The sequence below is a fragment of the Monodelphis domestica genome, chromosome 4, assembly GCF_027887165.1.
Source record: "Monodelphis domestica isolate mMonDom1 chromosome 4, mMonDom1.pri, whole genome shotgun sequence".
NCBI classification, from domain to species: domain Eukaryota; kingdom Metazoa; phylum Chordata; class Mammalia; order Didelphimorphia; family Didelphidae; genus Monodelphis; species Monodelphis domestica.
Genome location: NC_077230.1, coordinates 376,600,727 through 376,615,797, shown reverse-complemented (window position 1 = coordinate 376,615,797; position 15,071 = coordinate 376,600,727). Strand labels below are relative to the sequence as shown.

Here is a 15,071-nt window from a genome sequence, read left to right as displayed (position 1 = left end):
TCCCCCTTTGCCCCGCCTCTCGCCATTTCCGAAGAGTTACGGAGAGGGGGTAGGGACAGAGGGCAGGAAGAGGCGCGTGCGCGCGCCCGCGCCAACCTTCCGCTTGGGGTTGAGAGCAGAGGGGGGGACGGAGGCGAGGCCTGGGGGTTCACGTGACTGTCAGCGCTAGCCTTCTCCTGGGGAATTTCCTGAGTGGTCTTCCGCTCCTCAGTGATGCAAACCGTCCTCGTGCCGCTCCTCCTTAGCTTCCAAGGTTTCTTTTAACCGTTCGGTTAAATTTCTAACCTAGAGCATGGATCCTCACAACTGCATCCATGGCGCCTGTCATCCAGACTCTCCCCTGTTGAGGAGCTCACTGCTGCGCAAGAAGTCCGCTTTTTTGCCCTGTTCTTGGACTCTCTAGTCTGGCATCAATTCAGGTTCCACTCTATTCCACGTAACTTATTTAAGGATTTATTGTAGAAAATGGAGATGGTTCATTTGGAGAAGAGTCAGTGGGATACAGTGGGGGAAAAAAAAAACAAAACCCAAAAACATTGCTCCAACGTTAGAGGCAGGATTGGAAGTCAAATCTGATGAGCCACCTTGAGCAGCTTGAAGTGATCTCCCAGACCGTCAGTTTTCTTCTCCGTAAGATGAGGGAGTTATTTTGGATGCTCCTTGAGGCTCCTTTGTCCCCAGGTTTGTGGTCCCAAGATTTAGGGGGAGTTAAGAAAGCTCAAATGTCCCATAGTGGCAGGGAGGCAGTACAGTGGTTAGAGTGGAGAGGACCTGGTCTCAAAGGTGACCACAGACAATTCGTAGCTGTGTGACCTTGGGCAAGTCACTTAACCCCAATTGCCTAGACCTTACCATTTTTCTGCCTTGGAACTGACAGTATCTATTCTAAGACAGTAGGTAAGGATTTTTTTTTTTAAAACCCTTACCTTCCATCTTGGAATCAATACTTGTATTGGTTCCAGGGCAGAAGAGTGGTAAGGGCTAGGCAATGGGGGTCAAGTGACTTGCTCAGGGTCACACAGCTTGGAAGTGTCTGAGGTCATATTTGAACCTAGGACCTCCCATCTCTAGGCCTGGCTCTCCATCCACTGAACTACCCAGCTGCCCCCAAAGGATTTTTTTTTTTTAATACCCCATACTAATGAGATGTCCTGTTTACTACTAATTAACCTTATAAGCACTTGGAGAACCTAAGAAGCAGAGTAGATAAAACCCAGGATCTGGCCTCAGGAAGACCCAGGTTAAAATCTGATCTGAGACCCTTCCTAGCTATGGAGCCCTGCCTGCTTTAGTTTCCTCATCTATAGCAGCTAGATGGTACAGTGATTAGAGTGCCCAGCCTGGAGTCAGGAAGGCTAATCTTCCTGGGTTCAAATATGGCCTCACTATTTGTGTGACTGAGCAAGTCACTCCACATTGGTTTTTTTGTGTGTGTTTTTGCCTCAATTTCCTCATCTGTCATATGAGCTGGAGAAGAAAATGGCAAACCATTCCAGGATCTTTGCCAAGCAAACCCCAAACAGGACCACTAAAAATAGTACCTACTTCCTGAACTATACTTTGCAAGCCTTAAAATGCCATGTAAATGCTAGCTATTATTATATAAAGTTTGCAAAGTACTTTACAAACATCTCATTTTGTCTTCAGAGCAATCCTGAGAGGTAAGTCCCTCTATTTTACAGATGAGGAAACTGAGGCAGAGTGACTTGCCAATGGTCACCACACTAATTGTTGAGCTGGATTTGAACTCTGGTCTTCCTAACTCCAAGTCCAGTAAGTATCCCATCATGTCACCTAACTGTCCCCAAGTCAGTCTATCTGGAGTATTGTCTTCAGTTTGTGCCATTACATTGATAAGCTGAATGGTATGATGACCATAGAGCTCAGTGGATATAGCACTAAACTTGGGGTCATGGACTCTTTTAAAAAATTAATAATTAAAATTAATAAATTTCCATGGTTACATGACTTATGTTCTTTTCCTCCCCCCTCCCTTCCTGAGCTGATGAGCAATTCCACAGGGTTATACATGTTACTGGCTCTTAGTTTGAATCCCAGCTCTGCCACTTAACTGGTTACATAGGTCCTTGGGCAAGGTCTTGATCTCTCTGGACCTTAGTTTCCTAATCTTGTCAAGTGAAGATTTTGTTTTAATTGACCTTTAAGATTGATTGGTCAGTCTACCCAACTAAGGCAGCTAGATGGTATAGTGGTTAAAAGGGTGGGTCTGGAGTCAGGAAGATACGAATTCAAATCTAGCCTTAGACATTTGCCCTCTGTGTGACCCTGGGCATGTAACTTCATTTCTGCCTGACTCAGTTTCCCTTAATTGTAAAATGGGGAAAAAACCCATCTACCTTAGAATTTGATCCTTGTGAAGATTAAATGTGGTAATGTTTATAAAGTGCCTGGCACATTATAAACACTTAATAAATCCATATTTCTTTCCTTCCAGCTCTAAATCTATTATCCAGAATGATTTTCTTCAGAATCTCAAGTTCATGCGAGTCCCCCTCACTTCCTCTCTCACATGTCCTTTTCCATCTTCAAAAACCCTGTTCCCTCTTCACCTCCAGGACGCATTTCTTGATTAGCCAGTTTGGGTTCCATCACCTTAGCCTCTTTTTCTCATCGTCCTTTGCCTGCCTTCCCAATCACCCACTTTTTCCTACTTTAGCTAAGGTTTGGTGTATATGTACACGAAGAAACTTGTCTTCAGTTTTATGAGATCATTAGCCACCCTGGGGCAGAGATGGCGTGCCTTGTGCCTTCCATCACCCTCCACGTGAACTAGTTTCATGTTCTTTTCACAGATGCTTTTGGTGACCTGCCTGCCAGGATCCACCCTAGCATCTTTTCCTGGGTAGACTTGAAGAGAAAAATCTAGTTAAGGTTCTGTATTCTGTATATATGTCTATGTGTGCTTGTTCCCCCAGGAAGCTCTATGTGAGAATGGATTGTTTCATTCATTCTGTTTGCAAGTGCAGCATCTGACGTGGAATAGGTGTTTAACAGAAATACTTGTCAACTGATAGACTTGCTCAAGGTCACCTAGAGAGTAGTAGATTGATGATTTATGCAGGTCCTTTGACTTTGAATCCATCACTATTTTCCTTCTACCCCCAAGGCAGGACTGTGGGGCAGCCCTTACACAACTCATTGTCTATCATAGTGGAATAGGAAATAGGAGCCCAGTTTTTCTGCTTTAGGAAAAAGCCCTCGGTGGCCTTACTGCAGCCTTAGACACTGTTGACCGCTCTCCTCCAGTCTTCTAGATTTTCTCCTGGTTGTCCTCCTATGTCTCTGCTCCTTCTCAGTCTCCTTTGCTGGAGACTGTTTAGGTCATGACCACTAACCATAGGGGTCCCCCAAGGCTCCATCCTGGCCCCCTCCCTTGATATGCCATTTGGTGATCTTTTCTGCTCTCATGGACTTGTCCTCTTTATGCTGATGATTCCAAGTTCTGATCTCTCTCCTGACCCTTAGCCGTGAGTCTCCAGCTCCCTTATTAGATATCTCTAATTGGAAGTCCGGAAGACATCTTAAACTCAACACATCCAAAGCAGAACTCATTCTCTTTCCCCCAACCTTCCTCCCTTCCCTATTTCCACAGAGGGCAACGCTCTCCTCCCAGTCCTCATGGTCACAACCCAAGAATTACCTTGGATTCCGAACTCCCACCTCCCATTATTCAATCCATTGCTAGGGCCTGTCAGTGTCACCTCTGCAATAGCTCTTGAATATACCCCCTTCCCTGACACAGTGTCCACTTTAGCACAGGCTCTCATTATGTCCCACCTGGTCTATTGAAATAGCTGCTGGTAGGGCTTCCTGCCTCACTCCAATCCACCCTGCATTAAGCTGTCAAAGTGATCTTCCTAAAGCATGTCACCACCCTCTTCACTAAACTCCCGGTGGTTCCCTATTACCTCCAGGACCAAATATAAAATCCTGTTTGGCTTTTAAAGTCCTTCATGACCTCCTCCTTCCTGCCCTTCCAGTCTTTCCACATCTAAATCCTCTTTACATTCTCTATAGGCCAGTGGCCCTGGCCTCCCTTCCTGTTCTTTGAACAAGACTGGGCATTTTCAGTGGCTGTCCCCTCTCCCTCTAGGTTCCCGACTCCCTTCAAGTCTCAGCTAAAGTCCCACCTTCTCCAATCAGTCTGTCCTTTGTGTGTTGTCTCTGAGACTACCCCCAACGTATCTTGTGTAGTATAGAGCTTCTCTGTACATGCTTTGTGAAGGTTGCCTGTATGCAGTTTTCTTCTTTTGTTGTTGTTGTTGGAACTCTGGCAGGATAAAGTAGGGGGCATTCTGACTTCCCAGCCCTGGTGTCTCTGCATGACCTGGCAATTAGGTGTTCTGAACTTGTTCTTGAGTCCTTCCCAGACTCACCAGTGGCTAAGCACTCAAGGCCAGAAGCCCTAGAGAGGGGTGATGCAGAAAGATTTCATCCTTCTGCTCCCTGCCCTCAAGTGCTGGCCTTCTGAGACCAGGAAAGCCACATGGAACAAGGCAGTGGGGGAGCCAGAAAGTCACTCAATAAACCAGTTTCCCTGATCTCAAGTGCTTGAAATTCTTCATAGTCTCTTATTTCCCACCCCCCCCCCCAATACTATAGTGCCAGAGTTGAAAGGAACATTAGAGATCATTAGTCCAATCCCTTTATTTTACAGAAGAGGAAAGCTAGTCCTTGAGAGGGAGAATGAGGGCAGCATAGTGTTATACAGGGCATTTTGGGCTTGGCAAGGCTCGGATCTTGTCTGCTCTCTAGCTATATGACCAAGGACAAATCACTTAACCTCTCTTGCCTCTAGGTGGCACAGAGCCCTGGACCTGGAGTTGGGAAGACCCTAGATCAAGTATAACCTCAGACTAACTAGCTTTGTGAGCCTGGGCAAATCACTAGAATGGGGATAATAATAGCACCCACCTTCCAGATTGGCGATCAAATAAAATAACATTTGTATAGTGCTTAACACAGTGGTTGATGTACTGTAAATGCTATATAAATGATAGCTATTATTATGATCAATAGTCTAGAAATGAACAGTTTTAAAGACTTTTATAAATAAGAATAAAATGAGTAGAACCATGAGAATTATTACAATAAAACACTGTAAAAACAAACAACATTGAAAGCTATTAAGAATTCTTTATCAATACAGTGACCATCTATGACTTCAGAGGACTAATGACACCCAACAGAGGTGTGAATCTATCTTTTCCTCTTCCTTCCTTCCCTCCCTCCAGCTTGGTGACTCAATGGATAGAGTGCCTAACCCAGAGTGAGGAAGACTCAAATCCAGCCTCAGACACTTACTAGCTGTGTGACCATGGGTGCTCAAGCCACTTAATCTCCTTGTCCATTTCCACATCTGTCAAATGAGCAGGAGAAGGAAGTGGCAAACCACTCCAGGGCTCTTTGTCAAGAAAACCCCAAATGGAGTCACAAAGAGTTGGACATGACTGAAACCCCCCCCCCCAACACCAACATCTATTTGTGTGTATATATGTATGTACATTAATATTTATATGTACATGTATACACATATACATCTGTGCACATAAACAATAATGCAATTCTTAGTCTAATTGTTACAGAGAATTTATTTTTCTTTCCCTTTTTTGTTCCAGTGGAATGAGGAATGCAAAGGAGAGAAAATGGAATTTTCTTGATTAAAAAACCCTCCAAACTTAAAAATAAAAGTGTTTGGAAGCTATGAGCTGATTGTATTGTTAGTTTTGCTGAGTTGTTTTACTTAAGAGCTCTCATGGGGGTGGAAATAATCTAGAAAGATTTGAAATGTAAAAATAAAACACATAAACAAAACTTTAAAAAAAGGGAAATTAAGTCACAGGGCCAGAATTTAAACTCAGATTGTCTGACTCCAAATTTAGTTTTTATTCCATTTTTCTGCCCTGCTGTTATATTAGTAATACATAACAGGCAGAGGTAGGGGATAGCAAAATTGAATTGAATATACAGGCAGTTAGTTGAGGTGTTGTTTGCTGAATTTACTCTTTCTCACTCTTTATTCCTTGTTCCTTTCTCTCTTGTCTTTCTTATGGGAGCTTTGTAAGAGAACTCCAGATTTGTTGGTCACAGACCTAGCTTTCTGGGTAAGGGAGGGATACATCTGGAAATGAATGATATAAAAATAAAAGGTATCACCAATATATACAAAACAAAACAAAATGGTAGAAGTTCACATTTATATACTTTCCTCTGTCTGCTCTTTCTCCCCTCACTGGTATCTTTCTAGGTTGGGGTGGGATGTGATGGGTGTGGGAAGGCCCACCCCACTGTGCCCTCCAATTTTCCCTGTCTCTTCTCTGCCTTCAGACCTGTAATTCTGCATTTCCAACTTCATTCTTTTGAATTTCATAGGCAGGTCCAGGAGTCAAGGGAGGAAACTCTTAAAAGGGGGAGGTAGGACTAATGCCAGACATACACAACCACACTGACTTCTGAAAATTGTTCCCCTATCTCTTCCCAGGTTAAGAGTAATTCTGTTGACCTGGGGAGGACCTATTCCTACATCCTGCCTTTATCATGCCTTAGGGATACAGAAAGAACAGGGCTGAATCCCTGCCCTTGCCTCAGAACTGCATGCATCCTCTCATTTATTATATTAAGGTGTCCTATCCTAGGATTTGAGGGTTATGGGGTGTAGGGAAGAGAACATTAACCTCTAGGATCTGAGTTGGAAGGGGCATTCACCAGTATTTCAACAGTCATTGCAGGACTTCCCAGGGGTGAGGGTAAATATGAAATAGGTCATGGCAGGGCTCAGGTGCACCCCAGGTTTATTGAGAAGGAAATAATTGCCAATGACTTGGGCTCCTCCCTTTGTGACATAAACTGGACTGTTGTTTACTCTATGGTCAGGAAGAGCCTGGGGATCTAGGGCCATAGAGGTTCCAGAACCCTAAGGCTGGGAAAAATTATTCTTCATCCTGAAAAGTTGGAGTTGGCCCTATCTAACCAAGTCACAAGGGTGAGAGCTGGGGTCCAAGAGAGTGTACACATTAGCCCTCTAAAGGTTTATGAATCTCTGATGATGATGATGATGATGATGATGATAATCCCTGGGTGCCCAACCTATTATCCATTTCATGATGAAGGTGAAAAGTTTAAGTCAGGGAATGCCATACATGGTGATGGACAAACTCTGTGAACACAAAGACTGCTGTGGCATGTGTGAAGGCTTGACAGGAACCCTGAAAGTCTCTGGCAATGCTATTAGACTGGCTCCCTTAGGGTGCCAGAGGGTGATGAGACTTCTATGAATTTCAGAAATACACAAGGCAAATTAGGATAGTAAGCTGGCCTGACTTGAAACCATAGTGATGATCAGCTTGTCTTAGAAGACAGCATTGTAAATAAAACTCTTTCACATTAAAATAAAAGCTTCATCTATAAGCCTTATCAAAATAAAATGAAATCAAGGAGCTACTAAACTCTAAGGAGGACAAATGTTGAAGACCTTTGGGTCAATGGAAATCTTAATGTTGACTCCAGAAATTATTCCTAATAATGAAACAGAGACAAAAACAATAGCAATATCTAAAAGCATTTTGAAAAGGAGATGGTAGGATACTTAGACCAGAATTCCAAAAAGTCGTTTTTGGAATTTGGCAGCATGAATCTAACTCGGAGATCAATTATACATCAAGTTATCAATTTTAAAAAGCTGTTTATCAGCAATAACCATCAACAAGAAACCATCCTTAAAATATTTAGCATAAAGTGTAAAAACATTTCTGGACTTATGTCCAGTGATACATGTAACAGTCATTGCCATGGTAAGAGCTACAGGAGGAAAGGTAGAGATATAAAGGAATATCCCTAAAAGTGGGCATCACCTACAACCACGGTAGGAGTTATTAAGGATCTGTGGTAAAGCACTGAAAAGGTATTTCAAGAATGTTTTAGATGGCTGAACAAATTGTGGTATCTGTTGGTGATGGAATACTATTGTGCTAAAAGGAATAAAGAACTGGAGGAATTCCATGTGAACTGGAACAACCTCCAGGAATTGATGCAGAGTGAGAGGAGCAGAACCAGGAGAACATTGTATACAGAGACTAATACACTGTGGCACAATCAAATGTAATGGACTTCTCTACTAGCAGCAATGAAATGACCCAGGACAATTCAGAGGGACTTTATGAGCAAGAACACTATCCAGAGGAAGAACTGTGGGAGTAGAAACACAGAAGAAAAACAACTGCTTGATCACATGGTTCAATGGGGATATGATTGGGGATGCAGACTAAATGATCACCATAGTGCAATTATTAATAATATAGAAATAAGTCTTGATCAATGACACATGTAAAACCCAGTGGAATTGTGCATCAGCTATGGGAGGGGGGTGGTGGGAAAGAACATGAAACTTGTAACTATGGAAAAATATTCTAAATTAGCTAATTAAATAAAATTCCCCCCCCCAAAAAGAATATTTTAGATGGCACTTGTAGTGAATGACCTGTTGCTCAATTAAAACCTACAGAAGGGAGTACAGAAAACAAGGCATGTCAAAAAGGAGAACTTACCTTGAACAGCGATTGAAAACAAAAGTTAAGGTGACACAAGGTATTAACACAGAAAAAAGAACAAAATAAACAATTTAATATCGATTGAAAACTTTAGAGCGACAATTCTCAAAATGTAGGCCACAGATCTCTAGTGTCCCTCAGGTCAAAGGTGTATTCATAATAAGAGATGTTATTTGCCCATTAAAATACTCCTTTTTTCTATCTACATAGATGTGTGAGGCCATTTTCTTTATAGACCAACTCAGAACAACATACTGAATGCAGAAGTAGAAACGAGAATCCAGCTGTCTTCAAAGATTTTAAAAAATATGTAAAACTGTCACTTCTCACTTAATTTTTCTAGGAAAAATATAGTATTTTTGTATGAAAATATTTATTAATACATGATGGGTTTAGTGTTACAACATAAATTAACCTTTTAAATTTATCAGTTTTATAATATTGGTAAATTTCAATAGGCATAACCAACATAAAATCTCTTTAGAGTTATCAATGATTTTTAAAAGTATAAAAAGGGTGGGGAGTGACCTGAAAATAAAAAGTTTAAGACCATTACTCTAGTGGTTTGAAAAGTCAAGAAAACAGGGACAAGACAGAAGATGGGTGTAGAGAACTTCTGGTTGTCTCTATGGGTGCAAGAAGTCCCATACCATAAAAGCAAGAATTGTATCAAATGAGTAACAGAAAGTTTATGTGCATCATTAATGTGATGAATGACGGGTAATATAAAAACAAAAAGATATTAATTAGAAAGAGACTGTGCAGATGGAACAGTGCTTTAGTTACTTAAGAAATTGTAAATCTTAACAGGGTAGATGGTTGATGAGCACATGGGGGAAGGTGGGCCTTTATTTTTGGCACAAGGACAGTGAGGTTTGAAAGTGGCCAATAGAAGCAGCCAGGTAGCACAGTGGATAGAGGATAGAGGGCCAGAGTAGGGAGGACCAGGCTTCAAATCTGGCCTCAGATACTTCCTAGCTCCCTGATCCTGTGTGATTGCTTAACCCCAACTGCCTAGGCCTTACCAGTTTTCTTTCTTAGAACTGATACACAAGGTAAGGGTTATATATTTTTTAAAAAGTGGCCACTATAGAGCTGGTGGATCCAAGTTGGCCAACCCCATCTAGAGAGGTTGTCGCTTGCCTGCTGCTTTGCTGTGGGTGAATCTGGCCTTCAGAGGCTTAGGTTTGCCCCTCTTCCCTATTTGCCATGATTTTTGGCGTCCCATAGCCACAATTTTCCAGCATCATAAATCTAGTACTGAAAGAGTCTTTAGAAGACATTTACTCTAATTCCTTCATTTTACAGATGAGGAAACTGAGGGCCAGGGTGATAAAGGGCTTCTCAAAGTCACAGGTATTAAGTGGGGATTTGAACCCACGTGTTCTGATTTTAGAGTGAGTACCCCAGTGCCTTCATTCCTTTGGATTTCCGAGGCTTGCCCAGAAAAAGTTGGGAGAAGAAACTCTGAAAAAAGGAGGCCAGGGATCAGACTTAAATATGAGTAATTAATTTCTACATATTTCTTTCCTGGTCCCAACTCACTCAAGTTTAGCAGCAATATTGATGGCTTGGGGATAAAGTGTGCCCTTCTCTCTGCCTTCATGATGACTTACTCTGGGGGTTGAAGGAGGGAAGAGGTTAGGGGAACAGAGCATCATCAGTCCTATAACTTTTGTTGTTAATCCCATCCAATTTTCTCAATACACCTTTAAAAGTTTTAAATTTGTTTCATATCCAGTCACATTGAGATTTTTTTAAGAACCTCATTTTTTTTAAACCCTTACCTTCTATCTTAGAATTAATACCATGTAGTGGTTCCAAGGCAGAAGAGTGGTAAGAGCTAGGCAATAGGGGTTAAGTGACTTGCCCAGGGTCACACAGCTGGGAAGTGTCTGAGGCCAGATTTGAACCCAGGACCTCCCATCTCTATAGGTCTGACTCTCAATCCACTGAACCACCCAGCTGCCTCCAAGAGCCTCATTTTTAATTTGTATAAAAGTACATCTTTTTTTCAAAAATCTACAAATTGAGAGCACCTATTAATAAAGGTCTTTAAGTAATTCTAAAAAAAAAAGTCTGGGTCATCAATCCACAGCCAAGCAGGACTCCTATCCCTGGCATTCCTGATAAATCATGCTTCTGCATGAACATCTCCAGGAACGGCAAACTCAGTATCTCACAAGGATGCTCTTTCCACTTCTGGAGAGCTCTAGTCATTTAGAATAATTGATATAAAATGTCACTATAATTATAATTTAGCACTATGTAATTATAATGGACAATGTAGCACTATAAAGATATCGCATTTGATCTTCACAACAACTTTGTGAGAAGGAAACTGAGGTAGAGAGATTAGGTGACTTGTCCATTGTGATCACCTGGCCAGTGTCAGTATCAGGATATGAGCCCAGGGCTTCTGGACTCCAAGTCTGATGCTCTGCCTACTGGGTGACCCGGCCTCTTCATTTTTGGCCCTTTTCCCTAATGTGGATTCAAAGTCTGCTTCTCTGTTCCTTCTGCCCCATTGGTCATCGTGGGAACAATGCTCAGGGGCTTAAGAGCAAGCTGGATTCTTCCAGGAACAAGCCAGTGCTGGATGCCTCTCCTCCACACCGAGTGCTGCCCCATGGCTGGGCCTTTAGCACCTGGCTCAGGTCTTCTTGACTTCCTCCCCTCCTGCGGTCTCCTTCCTGCCAACGCCTCCAGGAACCTGAATGCACTCCCTTATCACCCTTTTTGAACACTCTCGTCTCATCGTTTTTTAAGCTTCCTCAATTCCAGCGGCTTCCATCTTCACCTCATTACCCCTGTGCACCGGCCATGGCTGTACTTTGCCATTCCTTATCATCTGAGGAATCTTCATGATAGGCTTCCAAGCACAGGTTGGAAACCTTTTTCTTAGCTCAAGGCAAAATACCCACTGGAGCATCGAGAGTGTTCCTGCAGAAGTCCAGGGCAGAAGCAGAGCTGTGCTCGCCTGGCCCACCTTCAGGAGCTCAGGAAATGAGAGCTAGAGAGAGATTTCTCGATTCAGAGATTTCATAGAGGAAGAAAAAAAAGGATAGTCCTCATCACTGGGGTGTTTCCTTCTTGGAGAATGACTCAGAAGGACAGGTCTGACAGGAAGGAATACTTGTTCAACTGCTCTTAAAGGATGCTAATTGTTCAGGGAGAATCAAAACCACCAGCTCTCTGGCAGTTTGGGTAGGGCTCTGGGGAAAGAGGGACTCGGAGGGCTGCCTAACTGACTACATACACTGGGTGACTTTTGGCTTAACTTTTCTGGATTTCAGTTTTTATATTTGCTAAATTAGGGGGTTTGACCTAAGGTAGGTGACCGATAAGGTCCCGACCACCATTATATATCAACTCAAATAGTGCACATCATGTTGGACTTGAAGGTAAGAAGACCTGAGTTCAAATCCTGATATTGAAACTTATTTAGCTGTGTGACCCCGGGCAAGTCACTTAACCTTTCAGTCTTGGTTTCTTCAGCTATAAAATGGGGATCCTAGCATTGACACCACAGGACTGTTGTGAGGATGCAGTGAGACAACCTGTATGGCTTGTTAATCTTAAAGCACTCTATAAATGCTAGTTATTTTTATTGCTATAACTCAGAACCCAACAGATTATTAACCCAACAGCCTCATTATATATAACCTCCTGATCTTTGACCAGTCCCTCAGATTAATTTTATCTTTTATTTGCCTCCCTATGGAGCCTGGGACCCAGGATCAAACATTTCAGCTCCCTCACTATCACCCTCCAATCAGTCTTTCCTCTTTCTCCCAGTCCCCCACTTTCTACTATTCAGTTAATCCTCAGTCCTGGGCAACATGACTAGGAAACACCAGTCTCCACCCTCCAAACAATGAGAAAGTCATGCTGATAATTAATTCATGCTATTCAAGGTCACCAAGGCCCTCAATTTTGTGCAATAACTCTTTCAGTCAACTCTGATTTTTTTTTAAACCTTTGCCGTCTGTCTTGGTATCACTTCTAAGACAGAATGAGAGACAAAGGCAAGGCCACAGGGGTTAAGTGACTTGCTCAGGATTACACAGCTAGGAAAATCCTTAATTCTTTATCATAAACCCAACAGTAATGGTTCCAAAGTCTTTCTGAGGTCAGACTTGAATTCAGGTCTTCCCAATTCTACATCCAGTGCTTTATCCTCTGCTCTACCGAGCTGCCCCTACCTCCTTAAACTTCCCTTATTTGCTACCTCCTGTCACTGCCAAAGTGATTCTTCTGATAAATCTGATCATGTCATCCTCTGCTCAAAAATCATCTGTGACTCCATTACCCTGAGTTTGAAATAGGAAATCCTTAGCTTGGCACTGAAAGCCACCCCCTTCCCTTTCCATTAGTCATCTTCAAGCACTTTTTGTATCTTTTTTCCTTCATGTGATGCACCCCTCTCTGGAATATACACCCTTCTCACATCTACCTGCTTTCTTCAAAGCTAAGCAGGTATCACCTTGCCCATGCAGTCTTTCCTGATCTCTTTCTAGCAGCTAGCACTCATTCCCTCTTGAAATCACTTGGTAGATATTTCCTATTTATTTGTGTACATATATTCCCTCCCCCATCATTGTGCTTGTTCCCCTGGCATTTTAGCACAATTCCTGGCACTCAGTAGATGCCAAAAAACATTGGTTGATTTTGTTCTCCATAAAATGCCCAGGTCTTCATAATTACAACTAACAAAGCTATCCTTTCTATCTCTTCTCCCTTTCAGAGTCAAATACCTAGAAAAGTCTTCTGGAACAGCTCTCTCCAGGGTAATCACTATCATTCATCGCCAAATTCAGTGATCTTTTCTTAGTCCTTATCCTTCTGGAGTTCTCTGCAGCTCTTGATCCTGTTGTCTTCCTTCCTCCTATCTCTTGGCTTTCATGCCTCTCTTGTGTCCCTTTTGCCTGTCTGACCGCTGCTCTTTCTGGGTTATGGGGTCATTGTATATGGTCCTCTTCCTATGAGGTTTTCCTCTCCACTCCCTTTGGGGATGCAGCCTCAATGACCAGGGCTTTGCAGTTAACACTCCAATCTCTATGCAGCCCTCATTTCTCACCTGGTCTCTGGTCTCCTATCACCTCTCCATCTGGATGTCCCATAGGCATCTCATGTTCAGAGTGGAACACATTATTTTCTCCCCAAGCTCCTCTAAAAACTGCTGTCCAGGGTACTGTTTATCTAGTCATCGAAGTCTAGTCTTGGAGTCATTCTTAATTCCTCTCTCCTTCATTCCTCCCTATCTAGGCAACTGCCAAACCTCTATCTGTACATCTCTCCCCTTCTCTCTTTAACAGGTTTTTTTAAATCATCTTTTGACTGAATTCTTGACATAGCTTCCTACTGTTTTCTCTGCTTCTGGTCTCGCCCTCCCTCTCCAACCTATTCTTCACATAACTGCCAAAGAGTTTCCCTAAAGCACAAGCCTAATCATTTGGTCCCCTGCTCGGGAAGCTTCAATGGCTCTCTCACTTCTAGGATAAAATACAAACTCCTCAGCCAGGCACGGAAATTCCAATCTGGCTGCAGCCTATTTTGACAGACTTCATAATCCTCCCCCTGATGCCCTTTGGGTTCTAGCTGAACTGGCTTTCCTGCTGTTCCCCCATATAGCATATGTCACCTCCCATCCCTCAGCTTTTGCACAGGCTGAACCTCATACCTGGAACACACTCCATTCTCTTGGATTCCTTAGCTTCTTTCAAGGCTAAGTTACAGGTCTTTTCTGGTAGTCATCAGCTCTCTTTCTTCCGTCTAAAATTACTTTGTAAAGACTTTGTATTTACTTACCTGGGTCTATATTATATCATCTTGCTCCTGGGAGCAGGCACTTCCCCCCCCCCCCCCCACTGTTTCCATAGCATCTATAAATGCTAAACAAATGTTGGATGAAAAAAAAAGAGGGGAGGGGGCAGCTGGGTGGCTTAGTGGGTTGAGGGCCATGTCTAGAGACGGGAAGTCCTAGGTTCATATCAGACACTTCCCAGCTGGGTGACCCTGGGCAAGTCACTTGAGCCCCATTGTCTAGCCCTTACTGTTCTTCTGCCTTGGAACCAATAGAGAGTATTGATTTAAGATGGAAGGTTAAAAAAAAAAGCAAATGCTATTTGAATGAATGAAAACTTCAATTTCCATCTCTTTTTCTCTTGCATCTTTAATCTGGCTACACACACACACAAACACATACACATTCTCTCTCTCTGTTTCTCATTTGAAAATAAATAAAACTAGGGAAGCTAGGTGGCTCAGTGGATAGAAAGGTCTGGGATTCAGATTTGGTCTTAAGACACTTCCTAGCTGTGTGATCCTGAGCAAGTCACTTAACCTCCATTGCCTAGCCCATACCATTCTTCTCTGCCTTGGAACCAATACTCAGTATCAATTCTAAGATGGAAGGCAAGAATTAAACAACAATAACAAAAACACCAGAACCATGCCCAGACACTTTTGTTTGACCTTACTATCCCATCAAGCCATCATCTT

General features: G+C 42.6%; 1 long non-coding RNA gene across 1 annotated transcript; it reads left to right on the top strand.

The window, feature by feature from the left end:
* The first annotated feature begins 2 nt into the window (after positions 1-2).
* Positions 3-5,738, top strand: LOC130453869 (uncharacterized). The gene is made up of 2 exons (XR_008911506.1): positions 3-419; positions 5,640-5,738. It is a non-coding gene; the product is annotated as an uncharacterized LOC130453869 (long non-coding RNA).
* The last annotated feature ends 9,333 nt before the right edge of the window (positions 5,739-15,071 follow it).